This window comes from Ictidomys tridecemlineatus, chromosome 1 (assembly GCF_052094955.1).
Source record: "Ictidomys tridecemlineatus isolate mIctTri1 chromosome 1, mIctTri1.hap1, whole genome shotgun sequence".
In the NCBI taxonomy this organism is placed as follows: Eukaryota; Metazoa; Chordata; class Mammalia; order Rodentia; family Sciuridae; genus Ictidomys; species Ictidomys tridecemlineatus.
The window spans coordinates 20,601,209-20,620,462 of NC_135477.1; the positions used below are offsets into that span (position 1 = coordinate 20,601,209).

Here is a 19,254-nt window from a genome sequence, read left to right on the forward strand (position 1 = left end):
CGACTCTGTAAAGCAAACCCAATAATGCAAACATACAATCAGTGTAACTGGTTCCAGAGAAAAGGCAAAGCCTGTGGTGTTGAAAAATTCAATTCCTGATTCCCCCTCAGCCACAGAAAGGCAGTGTGGGCACTCTGTAATGATCTTGCAACTCTATTCAACTTTTTAGTTTATTTTCCCCTCCAGGATAGGACAATAGAAATAACAGAGTCAATGTTTTCCCATGCAAAGAAGACCACATTTTTCTAAATTAAAATGATCTCTGTGTAAGCAAAGGTCAGTCAAGTCTGGAGTTTTCTTTCTTCATTAACAAATCATGGGCCTCTGTTACTTCCAGTTTTATTTTAATCAAAGGGAGGCCTGCAGATACTATCAGCAAGGCCAGTGAGGCATGCATTACATTACCAGAATCAGAAACAGCTAGGACGAGAGCCAGTTATTACCATATGTTTGTACGTGAGCACACACAGAGATGTTGATAAAGATCTAGATACGCAGAGCATATGAAATAGCACTGTCAGTGTATTTCTTGATTTTAAAATAATACTATTCATCCCAGAGGTAAGGAACTTTCCAGAAATAATAATGGGGCCCTTATATTGTATAACATTTTCTGCCCACTCAGGTGTTTTATGTTCTTCTGCAAAAATACTACGGTCAGTCAGATGCCCTCTGAGATACATACAGTAGAGTCATTCTCTCTCTACCTATGAAATGGGCTGGTATATATTCTGTGTACCAAAAGGTATCTGTAAGCTATCAGAAGAGAATAACTGAAAATTAAGTTAAAATAATTACTGGGTATAGAATCTTCATCAGGGGTGCGCTACCTGCTTTTGTAAATAAAGTTTTGTTGAAATACAGCCTATCCTCTTGGTTTGCATTTGGCTAATGGCTGCTTTCCTGCTAAGATGGCAAGGACTGAAACCAGATGACCTTCAAGCTCACAACCTGGAATACTGTCTCATTGAACCCTTATCAAATGCTCACCGGTAGGACATGCTACATGATTGGAATGGTATTGGTACAAACAGAAGAGGAGGTATAGTTTAGGACATAGGTAGAAGGCGGTAGTTTGATTTGACAAGTTGGTTTGTAAATGGCTATTATTGCTATAAGAAAAAAATATATAAAAGAAATAAGAAAATTTTAAATTGTATGCTATTAGTATTAGATTAAAAACAAATTTACAGGGAGCTGGAGTCATGACTCAGTGGTGGAGCACTTGCCTGGCATGTGTGAGGCCTTGGGCTCGATCCTCAGCACTGCATATAAATAAAGAAAAGATCCATTGACAGCTAAAAAATTTAAAAATTACATTTTTAGGCAATATGGATTTGTTTTTTATACTAGACTTATTTTGGAGGGGGGTACTGGGGATTGAATTCAGGGACACTCAATCATTGAGCTACATTCCCCATTCCATTTTGTATTTCATTTAGAGACAGGGTCTCACTGAGTTGCTTAGCACTTTGCTGTTGCTGAGGCTAGATTTGAACTTGCGATCTTCCTGTTTCAGTCTCCTGAGCAGCTGGGATTACAGGCATGTGCCACAGTGCCCAGATATACTATACTGGACTTCTTAGTAGATTTTAATGTCAAAATCCTAACATCAGATCTCTGATGAACTAAAGAAAGCTGATAAAATTTCACTGTCTGGGTTTTGTTTATTTGTTTGCTTTCTCTAGGAATAAACATGATGATCCAGGCCTGGTGGTATACTCCTGTAATTCCAACAATTTGGGAGGCTGAGACAGGAGGATCTCAAATTTGAGGTCAGCATGGGCAACTTAGTGAGACCCTACCTAAAAATAAAGAATCAAAAAGGATGTGGTAGAGTGGTACAGTGTCCCTGGCTTCAATCCCCAGTACTGATGGAAGGAAGGAAGGAAGGAAGGAAGGAAGGAGAAAAAAAGAAAAAAGAAATATGTATTCTATCACTAAGCATGTCATTTTTTTTTTTTTGGTACCTGGATTAAACCCAGAGGTGCTTAATTACTAAGCCACATCCCTAGCCTTTTTTTTTATATTTTATTTAGAGACAGGGTCTCACTCAGTTGCTTAGGGCCTCACTATGTTGCTGAGGCTGGCTTTGAACTCATGATCCGTCTGCCTCAGCCTCCTGAGCTGTTGGGATTACAGGCATGTGCCACTGTGCCCGGCTGTCAAGTAACTTTTTACTTGAGGGATACATATTTGATAATTCAATTTATTGTTACAAAACTGAATGCTATGAATTACTAGTATTCACTCTTACATTAGTAAAGAACAAAATGTCTGTGTTCAAGGACAAGGTTATAATCATACCAATTCCAAAATCCCTCAATCTGAATATTGGTTCTCTAGAGCCAAGTCTGGAATCAGTACAGTATACATCAGGGTTCAACATGATACAGGGAAATAAGATTAGGTAATTCATGGGTGAACACTTGTGCATAGTATTGTTAAGCAAGGTACAAAATGATGAAAGAGAAGAAACAGAATATTAAGTAATGGCAACATAAGAGTAATAACTGCAGAAAGCAACTATCAAAATAAAGCTGGTGGAACAAAAAGATGAGGATATAATTAACTAATCACAATCTGCACTTTTTTAGGAGTCATCCTATAGAGATGGAACTGAGACCAATGAGGTGGCATCAGCCTCTGGTTGCAGCTGGTATTAAAAGAGCTTGGCCAGGTGCGGTGGCACAAGCCTACAATCCCAGCAGCTCAGGAGGCTGAGACAGGAGGACTGTGAGTTCCATGTCAGCCTCAGCAACAGTGAGGCACTAAGCAACTCAGTGAGACTCTGTCTCTAAATAAATACAAAATAAGGCTGGGTATGTGACTCAGTGGTTGAGTGTCCCTGAGTTCAATCCCTGGTACTCCCCTGCACCCCTCCACAAAAAAAGAAATTGGAGGGTTAGGAATATAGCTCGGTGGCAGTGTGTTTGCCTATCATACTTGAAGCCCTAGGTGAGATCCCCAGCATCACACACATGCACATGCTTGTGCGCGTGCGCTCGCACACACACACACACACACACACACACACACACACACACATACACACACACACACACACACATACACACACACACACAAATACCAGAGCTTGGAGAAGGGACAGCTCAGTACCAGGTTCAAGATCTCTCTGGAATAAGTGTTTCTCAACTGGTCATCCTCAGGGGATCCCAAGAAGGGTCCTGTCCTGTGTATCTGGTGCAGATTTCCTTTTGGAGGGTGAGGCTGAAAAAGGTAGCAGATACCAAAAGTGTCCCCTGGTGCCTCTAGAGCCTGCCTTCTATTGGTGGAATGTGAAAGGAAACCACCTGACAGAAGAAAAAAATATTTCCTTATTCAGCCCCAACAACATAACAGAGTAAATAAAGGTAGGTGATTAACAGATAGCAAAGCATACCAATTCCCAGTATGCATGGCCTTGAAAGTAGGCTTACTGTCATATTTGGCCATATTTTGTATACAATTTAGGAAGAATATATAAATTCAAGCTCAAGGAAAAGAAGGAAGGAATCAATGGGGTATAGTTATTTGTAGAAGAAGTGTGAGAATAACAATAGAGTATGTATTTATATTTAGTATAGATGGACATAATATACGTGTCACTATGGTCTGAGTCCTCTCTGATCCCAGTTAGGGGAAACCAGGTGTGTATGGGTGTGTGGAGGAGGCCAGGAGCACTATATATGTGCTTCCTCATTTGCACCCCTCTCACAGTATTTGTGCTTAAACCAGGAGTGAAAGGTGGGCACACATTTGCCCCAAATTAACTCCTACCAGTTGTTTTGTAATTAAATCACCTTATTAAGTATAAGCCAAAGCAATGCAACAAATCATCACATAAAAAGAAATAAAAAATACGGCACATTAAATATGAGGTAATGAGAGCTTATTGAAATTAATTTGTAAGAGGTCTTCCTTTTCTAAATGGTTTATCTTTCATAATAAAATAGTTTATGGGCACCAAGGTGCAGGAAGCCATTTGCCTGTGCAGTAATAAAAGGGTAGGGCCATTTGTAAAGTTCATGTTATATCTCACTGTTCTCTCTGGATAGTACACAAAAATATCCCAGAGATGGGAAAATAGTATGCCCTTCACAGGAAATGAAAGGAATCAAAAGTGTATTGTGAAATCATTAAATCTTATATATAAACCATGTTCTCTGGAATAAAGGCAAATGGGGAAATGGATTTAACTGAAAAAGGTTTTAAGAGAGAGACATGGGAAGGCAATCAAAGGGCTAGATTTTGAGAGACAATCTGGAAATTGGCAGACAGGAATTGTGGAGTTCTCTCAAGCCTCTGTGTCTACAAATAATTGCATCACTAATTGCCAGATAACCCAGAGCAATCAGGGGGAAGAGCCACAGAAATAATTTGGAATCAAAAGCAAAGATTTACGAAAATGAGACATGTGCTGAAAAATCCTGCTAGTCAGGTTGGAACATGGCTGTCTTGTTAAAATTCAGGTCTTTATTGCATTCCTCAATTGATGAACAAGATCAGAGGATTCAAATAAGAAATAAAAGACAGGGAGGAACAATCTTCTCTACAAATTGCAGGTCCTATCTTGAGGTTGAAGAGTTTATTTTTAATGCTTAGAATGGTGATCTGTCCAGGGGAGCAAGGTGGTCAAGTTAATGAAGAACTGATTTGAAATCCACATGGTTACGGTGGACAAGGGTCTCACTCCCATGTTTGTTGCTCTTTGAAATTTAGAAATTAAATGGGACCATCCCCTTTCCATCAGCTGTTGGTGATGGTAACTTCCCAAAATGTAGCCCTCTCCATGTTGCTGATGGTTTTCATGACGAATAAACCTATACAGGATTCCTTGACAGAGACTGGGTTTGAAATACATTTACAATCAAAAACAGTTGATCTTCTCTTGAGCCAATGCTTGGCTTGTTTTAATCCCAAAGTTTTTTTATCCAAAATGTGAATTATGCCTGAGTTACCAGCTCCTATGTTGGTAGCTTCCTAGCTGTCGGGATATGATGTGGAAGCTGATTGAGTAAATAATATCCACTGGGCCAAGAAATTTCGATTCCCTAGTAACCTCCTCATCTAAGGCTACACATATGAATTTTTGCAAACTCTGGGTCCTGGTATTCTGTAAATTCATAATGAAAGCTCACATTCACTGTACCTCTGCAGTGGTCCAGAGAGAGATAAAGGAACTCAATGCTCAATTGAGTTCCCTTCCTTAGGGAAGTTTCATGGGTGCAAAGAGGCTTATATAATGGGGGGAGGGGGTTAAAGTTCCATATTATGTAATAGATGCTGTAACAAAAGCACATCCAGGGTTTAATGGGAACTCGCTGGAGGAGTGAGACTGAGATAGCAGAATTCCCTTTCAAAATGGTTCCTCAAGGACGCATAAGTCTTGAAATATGGACAAGGCCTTAGAAGTAGAAAAATGAAGTAATGCCAATATTAATATCAATGCTTCACCTTTTAGAGTGCTCATTTGTGTGAGTAACTATGCCAGGATTCTTGCATGCATTGTTATATTCAACCCTATGAGGTTGTCATTATTATTTTCAGTTTACCAATAAGAAAAGAGCAGGTCAGCACGATCAAGTGGGAACTCAATATCCAGGAACATTTATTAAATTCTAACATACGTGCACTTGAGTGCATGGCCCCTGCCTCCTCCTGACAAAGGAGGGAAGAGCACTAGAGGCAAATGGAAGCACCTGTGCACAAATCGAGAGCTAAGCATTCTTAGCTGAGTAGGAAAATGAGAATACACTGGCGAGGCAGGAAGGGGTCATATTAGAAGACAATTCAAATGCCACAGTAAAACGTCTGAGTTCTCAAGTGGAAAACAAATGAAGATCACTGAGTGACAGTGAACCAGAGGTATGCCATAGTCAGGTTTGCATTTTAGTGAACTTAGTCTAGTGGAATTGTGAATAAGTGTGTTAGAGACAGATGAGACAAGGAATAGAGTTCAAAGTCGAAATGAGCCTCAAGTAAGGAAATGGCAGTAGAATGCAGAGGTGAATCAAGAGTTCAAAGCCATTCAGCCATAGACTTGTAGGACTTGTTGAACAATTGTGCAATGCAAGTATGAAATAGGAGTTTCAAATGCTTCCGCAGTATCCCCATTAGATGACAGTATATTTGATGCATGTATCTTTGTATGGAATATAAAGAATCAGGACAGTTTGTGGAAGAAATACCAAGTTAAATTATTTGTTAATGTGGAATGAGGGGTTTTTAGGTTATCTATGTGATTATATGCACAGGAATATGTGGGTCTTGGATTCAGCTGAGAGGTGACCCAGAATATGTTAAGACACACCTATTTTACAAAAAACAAACACAAAAGCCTTTAAATTTTTCATTTGTCTTTGAAATTTGCTTTAGAATTTCAGAGGAAAAAAATAAGAATAAACTATCTAAAATTATTTCAGAAACGTTAAATAGATGTTCAATAATATGAGAGTTTGTTCTTCATGTGTCATCATTCATATAGATGTTTATAATATAGTCCTATATTTTTGTAGTTATATTCAGATAGAACAAAAATACCACTGTTCAAAAGGGAGCTTTCCTCTGGAATATGTATCTCGCATCCCTTAACAAGGGTGATAACCATGCAGACCCTTTGAAGAGGCAGGTCCCAGGCTTACCCCATTCCATACACGCCAATCATCATAGTTCACAAGAAGAGACCCTTTTGTTCTCTATTTCTTCACCATGATTTTTTAGTCTGCTTCATTTGTTTTGAAAGCTCAGGATATTTTTCTTCATTCTAGTGAGTATCATCTTACTTTTTAAAGAACAAATATGCTAAATAAACTCTCATCACAATAGCCATAACGATCCTATTCTGCATGCTCAGTCTACAGCCCCTTCAACACCCCTATTTTTTAAGGGATCATCATAAAAGATGTTAGGTTCAACACACTGGGCTTTCCTGTCCCGGAGCCCACGGAAGCAAGGTGATGGGTGTAGCCCCTGAAGAGCTTTCATGTACTTTGTTTTATATCCATTTGGACACATCTGGCTCATTGGATAGAAGAAATGCTTCAGTAAAAGATTTTCAGACTTAAGTCTTTCTACCAGCCATCCATTATGTATTTGAACTGAACTGGACTTTAAGTATCACTGACATTCTGTAGGACCTGTGCTATTCTCAGGCACTAGGCAGCCCAGGATTCACAGCTTTCTACCTGCACAGCAGGGGCTCCCATCTGAGGCAAGCTCTTTTGGACCCCACCCTGTAAGTCTGGTCAGCCATCTTGAGTAAGGACACGGAGTGGACGCTCTACTCTCATGTCACCATCTCTCTGTTGGGCTCCCAAATGCTACTGCTCAATCCCCACATCCTCCTTCACAGTCCTAATGTCTCACTGACAGAATTCACAAAGATAAACAAAATAGACCTGGTCTCTCCACCCAGTCCACTTCTTCTTCTTGGGTTCTGCTTATTCCCAAAAGGGAATCCACTTTCCCCTTTGGGTCCAAAAAGGAATGGAAACATCCCAGACACCAATCTTAAAGGAGTGCCTTTCAACAAATAAACATGTGACCATGAATCGGAACACTTCCCTTTTACTCCACCCTCGTCAGTGGGCACACTTATTTGGCAAACACCCTTAGGCATCCTCACTCTGCTACGGAAATCTAAACTTGAACAACCAGATCTAAATGTTTTTAAAGTCATTGCTCTTCAGAGGACAAAATGATTAATAACACAGAAAATAAACAAGTATTGATGAGTGAATGGAGAAATTAGCAAAATTGTATGCTACTGTGAAAATGTAAAATAGCGAGCCCCCTTTGGGAAATAATTTAGAAGTTCCTCAAATAGTAAAATACAGAATACTATATGATCTAGCATTTGTTCTCCTAAGTATATATTTTCAAGGAAATATAATATCCACACAAAAACTTGTATATGAATGTTTACAATAGCATTATTCATCTGTATGAGTGGATAAAGAAAATGTAGCATATCCATACAATAGAATATTATTTGGCAAATAAATAAATAAGCCCTTAGGACATGCTGATACATGCTACAATTTGGACAGACCTCAAAAACATTATGGTAAGTCAAAGAGGACTGTCATAAATGGCCACACATTCTATCATTGCATTTATATGAAATGTCTAGAAGAGATAAATCTATAGACACAGAAATATATTACTGGGAAGTACTGGGGGAAATGGAAAGATTTGGTCAATGGCCACGGAATGCAGCATTTTCTGCATTTAACTTCACAATTAAAATCTAATTGTGATGGATGCTCCATTGTGTGAATATACGAAAAGCTGTTGAGTTATTCACTTTGAAAGAGTGAATTGTACTATGTGTGAATTATGCCTTAATAAAGCTGTTCAAAAAATAAAGAAAACAAAAGGGAGTCTTTAAATTTTCAGAATATTCACTGCAGGTTTCCCTTGAATATTGAATTGCCCTAGTGAATTACGCTGATAGATATAATGAAATTAAGTTTATAAAACCTATTACTCTAGAGTAAGGCAAGGCCCTGCAGTGTGAGAATTGAGTGGATTATATTGCCACCTGTGGTCCAGTGGGTCTCTCTCCTAAGAGAAATTCCATAAACCTGTCAGCCTTATTTTTCCCCACAGGACTTTGATGTGAGGCTAATGCGTAGCCCCAAAAAGGTTTCTTACAATTACCTCCCTGGAACTCAGCCTTCAAGTCTGCTGATCTTCCCTTAATGGCTTTTGACACAGGTGAAATTAGAGAACACAGAAAATACAATCAAGGATGGCCCTGAGGTCCAGTGGCCCCACCACCAACAGGACTTTGTCATCTGAGTGCCTTGTGATTAAAAAAAAATAATATATAAATATATAGTTGCTGTAACAAAGAGGTAGTTCTTTCTCATCAACTTTGCAGAGTTTTATAATCAGACTATTAACCTTTAAGAAAGACCGTGTGGCTATGCTGGGGAGCCAGAGTGAGGAGATAAGGGAGGATCTCTTACAAGTTAAGTGTCACACTTAAATTACAGAGTGTGAAGCCTATGCAACTGAAAGTCCATCATTTTTTATACCTATAAGAATGAACAGATCTTTGTGTGTGTGTTCACAAGGAAAGTTTGGCTTCAGTTAATACTGGGTTTTTAAATAGCAAATCTTGGCTTTAATGTCTTATTGGCAATACCTCCACTTACTTCCATTCCGTGTTTATTTTGGGCTGCCAAGTGCTGGTACTGTGAAGAATACAGAACATAAGGACCCTTGGTGTTCCAGGAAACTCTGTCTTTATCACAGTTACAGATCAATCTGTGGACCCAGATCCACACTACCAACTGTAAGTAGACCATCCCTGCCCTAGAATCAAAGTTAATTTAACTCTGATTAAGGTTTGATCAGAGCTCGCTGTAGCGTCCACATGCCTGTAATCTCCGCTATTGGGAAGGCTGAGGCAGGATCATATCAGCCTCAGCAACTTAGAGAGGCCCTGTCTCAAAATGAAATAAAAAGGGCTTAGGATGTAGCTCAGTGGTAAAGCACCCCTGCTTTCAACCCACAGTACCCACCCCCACCCCCCTACACACACAGTTTGAATTAGAAGAGACAATATGTGCTTATGTCTATTTTCTATCAGATATTTATCCCCAGGTTTGCATTCATTGTCCTTACTCTGTAGTGCAAGACCACCAGTGCACACTTCAGTCAGACCTCTGTGTGCAGGGAGCGGGAGGGTGTGTGTATGTGTATGTGTGTGTGAAGAAGCTGGCAGGGGGCGGTTTGCCTAGTCTTGCAATTAGGAAAAATAAAATTATTAGAAGTATGATCATATAATTCATTGATTTTAGAGTCAAAAAATCTGAAATTCAAACTTAGTAGAGGGATGATATAGAAAAAAAAAAAACAACTTATTCCTCTAATTCTGATTTTCCAAAGCTGAAAATGGCCACAAAGACTGAACCAATTATAGCCTCATGTTAAAGATAAAGAAATGGAATAAGTCATAGGAAATTGTTGTGTATATAGGGCAGCCTTTGCTAATAATAATTCATATATTCCGTGGGTCCTACCTAGAGAGTTACTCTCTTCCCTGTGGGTATGGTCTCCTACCTTCAGACTTTTTTTTCTCTCTCTTTCCAGCTGTCTCAAGCCACAGAGTAATCATGGAAAGCTCTGAGCATCCCAAAGTGTGAATCGGGCTTTCACTTTCTGTTCTCTCTGCATTTTCAATGAGATTCAAGCAGCTGACCATCTCAGCTTCAACCCAAAAGCTCAATTACCTGAAATATGCACCCTTGAGCATTTGCAGCTGACAATAGAGGGAATTTGGGAAATGAGACTGGGAAATGAGACTGGGAAATTAGATTGAAGTAGCTAAATGCTGCCAATTCCTATTTTCCAAGCTTCTAGAGACTAAGACCACCACTTAAAGGATTAATATGTAAATGATAAGCATATTGGTTCCTCTGAAAGGCTTGTGCAATTATAAATAAATTTAAAGACCAGACTTTTCCATGTAAATAGCATTTGGTAGGCCTGGCTTCATGAAAACAAATCATAGTCTTGTCCCATCAAGACTGACAAAAGATGGCACTTGGTAAAGCACAGAAACCTATCTCATTCTCTAAAGTTTAGCTACTTTAATGTATCTGTCCCTGCTCATTGCCTAAGGTAGAATGTGCTGCAAAGGTGCACCCTAGTCCAGGATGGCTATTTCTGAACCCAACCTTAAGATGCAAATGCAGCTTCCTACTACAGATAGCATGGCATATCATAAAATCAGCTGGTGCTGTCTTTGCGACTCAGAGGCACATCTCCCAGATTTGTTCTCCTTCATTACCAGTAATGTTCCTTCTATAGATTATACAACTATTTCCATCAGCTATTTCCTCTTCCCACTATAACACTTTCCTATCACTGACCCCACTCCCACCACTAATCAAAAGAATATCCCAGGAAAGAATTTGGCATAAGCCATTTATCTTTTACAGTAACCTTCAGTGACCTAGGTGAAATCATTGTGAAAAAATAAGATTGTCATTATGGTGTCAACTCAGGTAGCAAGGGTCTGAGGCAATTCATTAAGAGAGAGTCAGAAACAGCATCTAGGCTTAAAGCGGGGTTGTGATGGAGAGGAAAGGGTAGTGAGGATGATGCAATGACCAGTTGCTAATGTCTCTGACTATAGCATTTAGGCCACATTTGAAGGAGACAGCTACATGTTCCTGTCTCTACCTGGGGAGAGTGAGGGCATAAGTCAGCATGCCTGACTCAAATGGGACAAGATAAGGAGTTGTTTGCATGTAGCGAGACAAAAGAATGCTACTTGTGAAAAAGAGACCAGTCCTTAGTTTTGAAGTAAATTCAGAGTGCAAATTTTTCTCTCAAGTAGAAACTTTTATTTTGCACTTCTTTTCTGTCATCTCATATACAGTTAACATCGATACAGATTGTAGTATAAGGAATCTCCATATCATTATGAATTAGAGAAGGCAATGTATGACATTTAGAGTAGAAAATAAGATTCAGTGTGAGTCAACGCTTCTTAGGGCAATGTAGGCAGGTGGGTCTGAGACTCTCCTGCCTCAGTTGATTGATCATGAACATCTGCCTTGTGCATAAGAGTACAGGAATAGAAAAGTTGACATCTTGCATTGGGGATTACTGCTTAGTAAGAAGAGTACCATAGAATTCTACATCCAGCTCTGACACATTGTCAAATCATGTTACCATTTGGGCTTTGACCGATTCTAAAAGACTAGAAATACAAATGGATAGAAACATGAGATCTCTTCATGTTTTTTTAGACTTTAGTTTAAAAAATTGGTCATAATTTCAGACTTTAAAAAGGTGTATGATTTGTACAAATAATTTTCCCATGCACTCACCCAGATTCCCTAAATGTTAACAAGTTTCTCTGTCCTATGAACATGCCTAAATGGGTTCTCTCACTCCCACTTCCTGTTTCTCTCCGCCCAGCCTTCTTTCTGTATCCTATGTGTCCATCTATACATCTCTGTATGCACACACACACACACACACATACACACATATTTTTAAACACTTAGGAATAAGTTACAGGGGCTGGGGTTGTGGCTCAGAGGTACAGCACTTGCTTAGTGTGTGTGAAGCACTGGGTTCCAATTTCAGCACCACATAAAAATAAAAATATTGTGTCCACCTATAACTAAAAAATAAGTAAATATTAAAAAAAATAAGTTGCAGATGTCATGCTCCATTGTCTCTTCAAAGTATTATTTCCTAAAAGCAAGGATACTCTGTTACATGAACACAGAAGAGTTAAAAACAATAGGAAATTAACATTAATACACTATTCCTTAGATTTACCAATGCTCCAGTCATGTCAAGGGAAAGGATTTGTTGCACTCAGCTGTCATTTATCTTTAATTGCCTGTAATTTATGAGACTTTTTAATTTTTTACTTCCTGACTTTGTCATTTTTGAAGAGCAAAAGTTAGGTATTTTGCAGGCTCTATCCATCTAAGTTGGGGATGTCTTATATTTTTTTTTAATTTTTTTTTGTACTTGTAGATGGACCGCATGCCTTTATTTTATTTGTTTATTCTATGTGGTGCAGGGCCTCACTTGTGCTAGGCAAGGTCTCTCCCATAGACCTAGAGCCATAGCCTAGCTCTGTCTTATATTTTTAATGCCTTGATTGACATCATTGTTGACTGGAATCCTACATAAATTCTTTTCTGCTCTGGATTGTGTGCATGACAATCGTAGGCACATGATGTAGATTTGTTGCATTCCTGCTGTTAACCATAATTACTTGGTTTCTCCAATTACAGTTAAAAATTTGTTCCTTTTTAATTAGTAACTTGCAAATAGATGTTTTGAAACTAGACAATTATCCTCCTCCTACATGCCAATATTTCACCCACGAATCGCAGCACCTATTGACAATTCTTTCCTGCAACAATGATTATGGCAACTGCCAGTTGGTAATTTTCTAATTCCATTAGTCTTCTACATTTATGACTTTGATTTGAACTGCAAGAAGGAGATTTCTCTTCTTATTTAAGGATTTATATACATGTGGTCTCATGAATTATTATTTCATTAAGTGGATTAAAATCCTTTACTATCATTATTTATTTAGATGTGCTCAAATGATTCCAGATTTAGTAAGTGGTTCCTTGTGGACTTGGAATTCTTTAAGTACTTCTTTGCTTTATGGCACAGAATAATATTTTGGGCATATATCTTTTCTGTCCTATCTCTCTCCAAATTCTGCCACTTCTTCAAAATATTTTCATTCCTTTTAAGTGAAAATTATGGTTAGAAAACAAAATCTGATTACTGGTTGTGTTCATTGATAGGTTCTCTCAGTGGCCAGAGTTAGAAACCCTGGTTATAGTACATACGCTCACACTCCTACATTTATATTTATATGCATTTCTCAATAGATCTATATTCATAGATGCACTTATACACATATATCTGTATACATACAATAAATTAAATACACACATGCATATGAACATGCATGAGAACCAGAAATATCCATCATAGCTATTGATCTATCTGACAATCTTAAGTTTTACTCCAAATTCCAGTCAAATACTAGAGGGTTCATAGAGTCCTTTCACCTCTCCATATTTTAGCTTCCTTCTCTGACAATGGAAAACATAGCTCTTATTATCCACACTATATTTGCTTATTTGCCTAGATCTAGAATACACAGAAAATGTTTTTTTTTCTTTTGAAAATAATATTCATCATATATTTTCTTCATTTCTGTTAATATATAATGGGCTTTTTCTTTATTTTTTACATCCATGACAATAATGGAATGTATTACATTCATTATTACCCATTTACAGCATAACTTTTCATAACTCTGAATATAAAGTTTGTTCACACCATATTATGCCATTATACACGTATTTTTCATCATTATACAAAATATATGTAAGAAGATTTGGAGTTGGTGTCAGCATACCTTATATACAAATAGAGATATGAAAAATTGTGGTATATATATGAATTAAGAATTGTAATGCAAAAACGTACAGAAAAAGGTTTTAAGTTGCCAACCCATCATGCTAGTTTTATGTCAAACTTCTTAATATTTTATTTTGTCACATCTAGACATAGAAAAAGAACTTAGCTATTATGATTTGCTGACATTAAATAGATGAGAAAACTGAGCAGCAGAGTCTCAACTGTCCCATGTCAAACTATATATTCAAGACATATATATGTATATATAAATAGTCACATAGATGTTACAAATTATACTAAGTGATATCTACTTATTATATATATTATATGTGTGTCATTCCTGGGTATGCAATTGTGGCAATAACAAGACTTTCCTACCCTAATGAAATTATGATTTGGAAAATGTATTTTAAACTGTATATATTAATAAAAATTTTAATGAGTTATATTTTAACTTTTTGCACTTTTAGAGCTTATTTGAGATGCTTAGCCTTGTCAGAGAGGTTATTGTAAGTATATCTAAGGAAAGGAGCTGAAATGATCTGAAATTAAAGGCCAAGTAGACACTACTTAGGAGCCATTTGAGGTGGAGGCAAAGAATGGTCCAGAAAGAAGACACTGTTTCTGAAAGGGAATGGTGAGCATGAGGGGCCTGAGGAGATGTGCAGGTGGTCACACTGAGTGAAAGACAGAGTGGGAGGAGTGAGTGGTGCCCCTTAGAGGAACAACTTGGCTAATGGAGGTGGCGCTCCCAGATCAAAAATTTAAATTATCAATCTAGGAAAAAGGGAAAGACAACCATACTTAGTTTTTTAAAGGATACAGTTTAGCAGGAAATTGGAGAATTGTTAAAGCAAGACAAATGTGCATTGAGTAGGCCAATTCAGAAGCTCTTGCAGTAGGATGGTCTTTTACTATAAAAGTGTGGATGATAGAGAATCTTTAAATATTGAGAATTTAATTATTGAGTTCCCTGCATTAGGGGATGGAGATGAAAAGATTTGGATAGACATGAGCAATATTCAAGAGGAAAATAGCTGATACGTGTAGATCTTTTGGGCATGGAATGTAAAGGATCTGTTTTAAGGATAGCACTCAAGTTTGTGGCTTGCAGAGAAAACAATGTATGGTGATTTTGGAGGGAGCCCATGTTTGGGGTAGACATTCAGGTATTTGGACTGAACATTTCAAGAACTTGTGAGATTTTGGGGCTGTTTTCTGGGAGAAATAGAAAGCATGGTTTATCAAGTGAGACCGGGAGTTATAGGAGAGGTCTGAGTCAGAAAGACAGGTCTGAGTGTGAGTCACCTGAAAAGGGATGGCATTCAGAGATGTAGGTGGAAGTGAGATGGAAAGAGAGTGGAGAGTAGGAGGAAAGAGCAGTTCATCCTAGGCATGAGGGATACCAGAGTTTAATAACTAGGTCGAGAGAAGTCAACTTGGCAAGTGAGAGAAGGAGAAAATCAGAATAGTGTGAGTCATGGAAATTGGCTATAGATTTTTAAAAAATAGTGTTCTGTAGTTATAATGGATGAGAGGAGAAGACTAAAACTGTTAGTTTGATTTAATGACATGGAGCCCTTTCTTAACTTCAGTGAAATCTCTAGGAAAAGGTGGCCAGCATTGGAGTCAAAAGGGAGTGGGTCAGGCAGTGAAGGAGAGGTGAGGCGGTGAGGAGGCCTTCTGAGCAGGTTTGGCTACAAAGAAGAAAGAGGGATTCTAGAAGTTGGAAAACTTTTCAAAGAAAACATGGAAGTTTGTTCTGGGTTTGAGATTCTAAATCTTCTTCTTCTCCTTCTTCTCCTCCTTTAGATTCTGTGCTTCAGCAAACCAGACAGTTGCAAATATCAAGCTGTCACAGGACTAAGTTAAGAGAACCCATCTAGGTTCTCTAAACCCATCATCTCAGGGAGGAAGTGCCTAGGTTGCTGCTGGAAGGTTCCCAAGCTGTGAAGGTGACATTTCATGATCATTAAATGATCAATGTAAGGTTCTTTATTAACCAAAGTGCAGGGCTGGAGAACATCTCAATATTAATAAATAATGTTCTTGCGAATACAGTCAGCATTCAAAAGTAACAAACCCACTACTTTATGTGGCCAGTGACTGTGACATTTCTGTTTCCCTAAGTAATCTGTCTCATTAACTGAAGCCGTCTACTTACTTGTCCTTAACTCACTTAATGCTACCACTTGGATAGACACAAACTGCCTGAAACATCTATATTTTTTATGGTCTCCCAAGCCCTGCTTCTCTATGGCTCCTTCTGTTTTTATTGAGTGAGTTTTATGGTGGTAAAAAGGTTGCAAACTGAAATTTGTCACTTTCTGGTTAGCAATAATTTAGCATCTAAGGAGAAAAACTGCTAGGTCATGGATAAGTGCAGTAGCTCAGGAGCTGATGTTCAAGGCACAAATGGGGTTGACTTAAAAGGGACTGATTGTGACTCAGACGTGGAAATTGGGCTGAGAAAGCACTCTGCACTGTGAATGTGAGAAGGAACCAAAAGGGAATGTGGACATCAGGCTGCCGGAAAATGTTAGAGCAGAGAGAAAGGAGCACACCCTGCTAAAACTGTGAACAAAACACTTATCCAGTGTTATCAGCCTTCCTGCCAAACACTGCTCAGAGGGCTTTGGAAGTGAAACTCATTTCACAACACCTTATGATTTGTGCAAGCATTTTAATTTTTACAAACTTCAGCTTACGAATCTAAACTCTAAATGAAAATAAGTTAAAAAGCCAACTTCACAGTGTGGCGATAGATTTTTTTAAACTTCGGTCCATGGATCAACCTCTTAAACATGGCATCCATCATTCACGTAGTAACCAGGGTCCTTCCACATTTAGTACCACCTCAAGAGAGAAGCCAAATCATTTTGGATACAAGAGTTCCTTGTATCCAAAATAAGGAGATTGAACTAGAGAAATGATCTGATTCTATTCAGAGTTAACGATTTTTCTCTTATTGTTAGAAACTTCTTCAGAGAGGCTGCTTCTTAAGTCCCTACTGCTGCCACTAGGGAAAACCAAACCGAAATAGCCTTTCAGAACTTAAAGCCAGGGTACAAGGAAGACCAAAAAGATGAGTGAAGGAATGGTCAAGGCCTGTGTGTACAGTACTGTTTTGGATGCTGTGGAATGTTGTGACATGTGAGGCTCACAGTAAGCAGTCTCTCTCACGTCCCTGGACTGAGAACACCCAAGGTAAGTATGATGCTCAGCTGTCATCAAAAGAGTCTTTCCTTAATGTTTTCATTAGCTTTTTCAATGCTGTGACTAAAGGACCCAACCAGCACAATTGCGGAGGAGGAAAACTTTATTTAAGGGCTCACTCACAGTTTCAGAAGTCTCAGTCCATAGGCAGCCGGCTCCGCCTTGGGGCTTGAGGTGAGGCTGAACATCATGGAGGAAGAGTGAGGCAGAGGGAAGCATCTCACCTGGTGATCAGGAAGCAGAGAGAGATTCCACTCACCAGATCCAAATATATACCCCAAAGCCACACCTCCAATGTCCCACCTCCTCCAGCCACACCCTACCTGCCTTTAATTCCCACTTAATTAATCCCATCAGGTGATTAATTCACTAATAAGTTAAGGCTCTCTTAGCTCAGTCATTTCTTCTTTGAATCTTCTTGCATTGTCTCCTCTATGAGCTTTGGGGGAGACACCTCACGTCCCAAACCATAGCACTTAACATATTTGATGCAACTAATGTCTTGATTTTTATTTTTCAGTTTGATTTCCCAATAAATAGGCTCCCTATAGTATACAATATATGTTCCCATGAGAGAATACACTTGTGTTTTATCAGTAAAATGCTGTTATGAGAGTATTCATAAGTACAAGTGTGTCCATACATTATTTTACGATAAGGATTCTGTGACTAAAAAATTATTTGAGCACGAAAAATGCAAGTTAATAAATGCAACACATATCTTAGATATTCAAATAGAATTTTTCTGATATTCATGTTTGTATATTGAACTGTTGCCTACTATTCATTTGGTTTATTTTGTCCTCCCTCAACTTTTATTATAAGCATTCTTTTCTTTTTTCAGTCATTCCTTTTTTTATTAATATTATTAGTCAACTTTTAGTTGCTGTGACAAAATACCTGAGAAAATCAGCCTAGAGGAGGAAAGATTTATTTGGGCTCATGGATTCAGAGGTTTCAGTCTATGATCAACTCACTCTCCAATGCTGTGCACTTGTGGTGAGGCAGAGCATCATGCAGAGAAGGCATGGTAGAGCAGTACTGCTCACCTCATGGCATCCAGGAAGCAAAAAGAGACAGGAGTGGGTGGAGAAGGTGCTGGGGACAAGATACCCTTCAGGGCACACTCCCAGTGACCTGCCTCCTCCAACTGGGCCTTTCTTCTTACAGTTTCTATCACCTCCCAGTAATGCCACCAGATTATGAATTGATCAATAAATTAATCCACTGATGAGTTTAAGGCTCTTGTGATCTAATCACTTTCCTGATGGTCTCACCTCTGAACACTGCAGCGCTGGAGACCAAATCTTAAACACATGCGTATTTGGGGGGACATTGAAGGGGCAAAGTCTGGTAGTATGCAAAAATTATTTTCAATTTTTAGATTCATTTTCTAACACGTTAGTACAATCAATATGCATTAACTCTTACATACTTGACTCTTGCGTTTACATTTCTATTTTTTTTTTTTTTTGCTTAATCATTCTGCCTTTCCCCCATCTTCTCTTCTTGCTGCGTTCTGTAGTCTTTATTGTCTTCTCTTTTTCTTGCCTTGTAAAAATGCCCTGTAAGGGCTGGGGCTGTAGCTCAGTGGCAGAGTGCTTGCCTGGCACGTGTGAGGCACTGGCTTTAATCCTTGGCACCACATAAAGAGAAACAAATAAACTAAAGGCATTCTGTCCATCTACAACTACAAAAAAAAATTAAATGCTATGTAAAAATTTTGCTACAGATTTTTTTCAAATATTAGTTTTTTTCAATTGCTTCTTTGCTGTGTTTTTCTTCTTTTATGCATTGGACAATTTTAAATAGTAACCAGGTATTACTTTTCAAGCTATTTTGCTTTTATTCTGATGATTAAGATGAGTAGTTGGTTATGGTCCCCCAATTTTAGTTTATACTAACTTAAATCTTGTCATTCATGGGATTCTTTTCTTCTCCTCTGTGGTTGATCCATGAATTCAAGTGTTTCTGCTGAGAAGTTTTACATTTTTTTCTGCCATTAGTGTGGGATTTCTTGGTTCTGGATGAGTCTTGTGTTTATATCTCAAATGGAAATTTCAAACTGATGTGCAGCTCATGAAATTTTGAATCACAAATCAT

The 19,254-nt window shown here is 38.4% G+C and overlaps 1 long non-coding RNA gene across 2 annotated transcripts in view; it reads right to left on the reverse strand.

The window, feature by feature from the left end:
* LOC144366193 (uncharacterized) overlaps positions 1-19,254 on the reverse strand; it is a 205,994-nt gene that overhangs the window by 36,511 nt on the left and 150,229 nt on the right. For both annotated transcript variants that reach the window (XR_013425138.1, XR_013425137.1), the window contains one exon: positions 17,275-17,375. This is a non-coding gene — a long non-coding RNA (uncharacterized LOC144366193). The remainder of the gene's footprint in view (positions 1-17,274; positions 17,376-19,254) is intronic.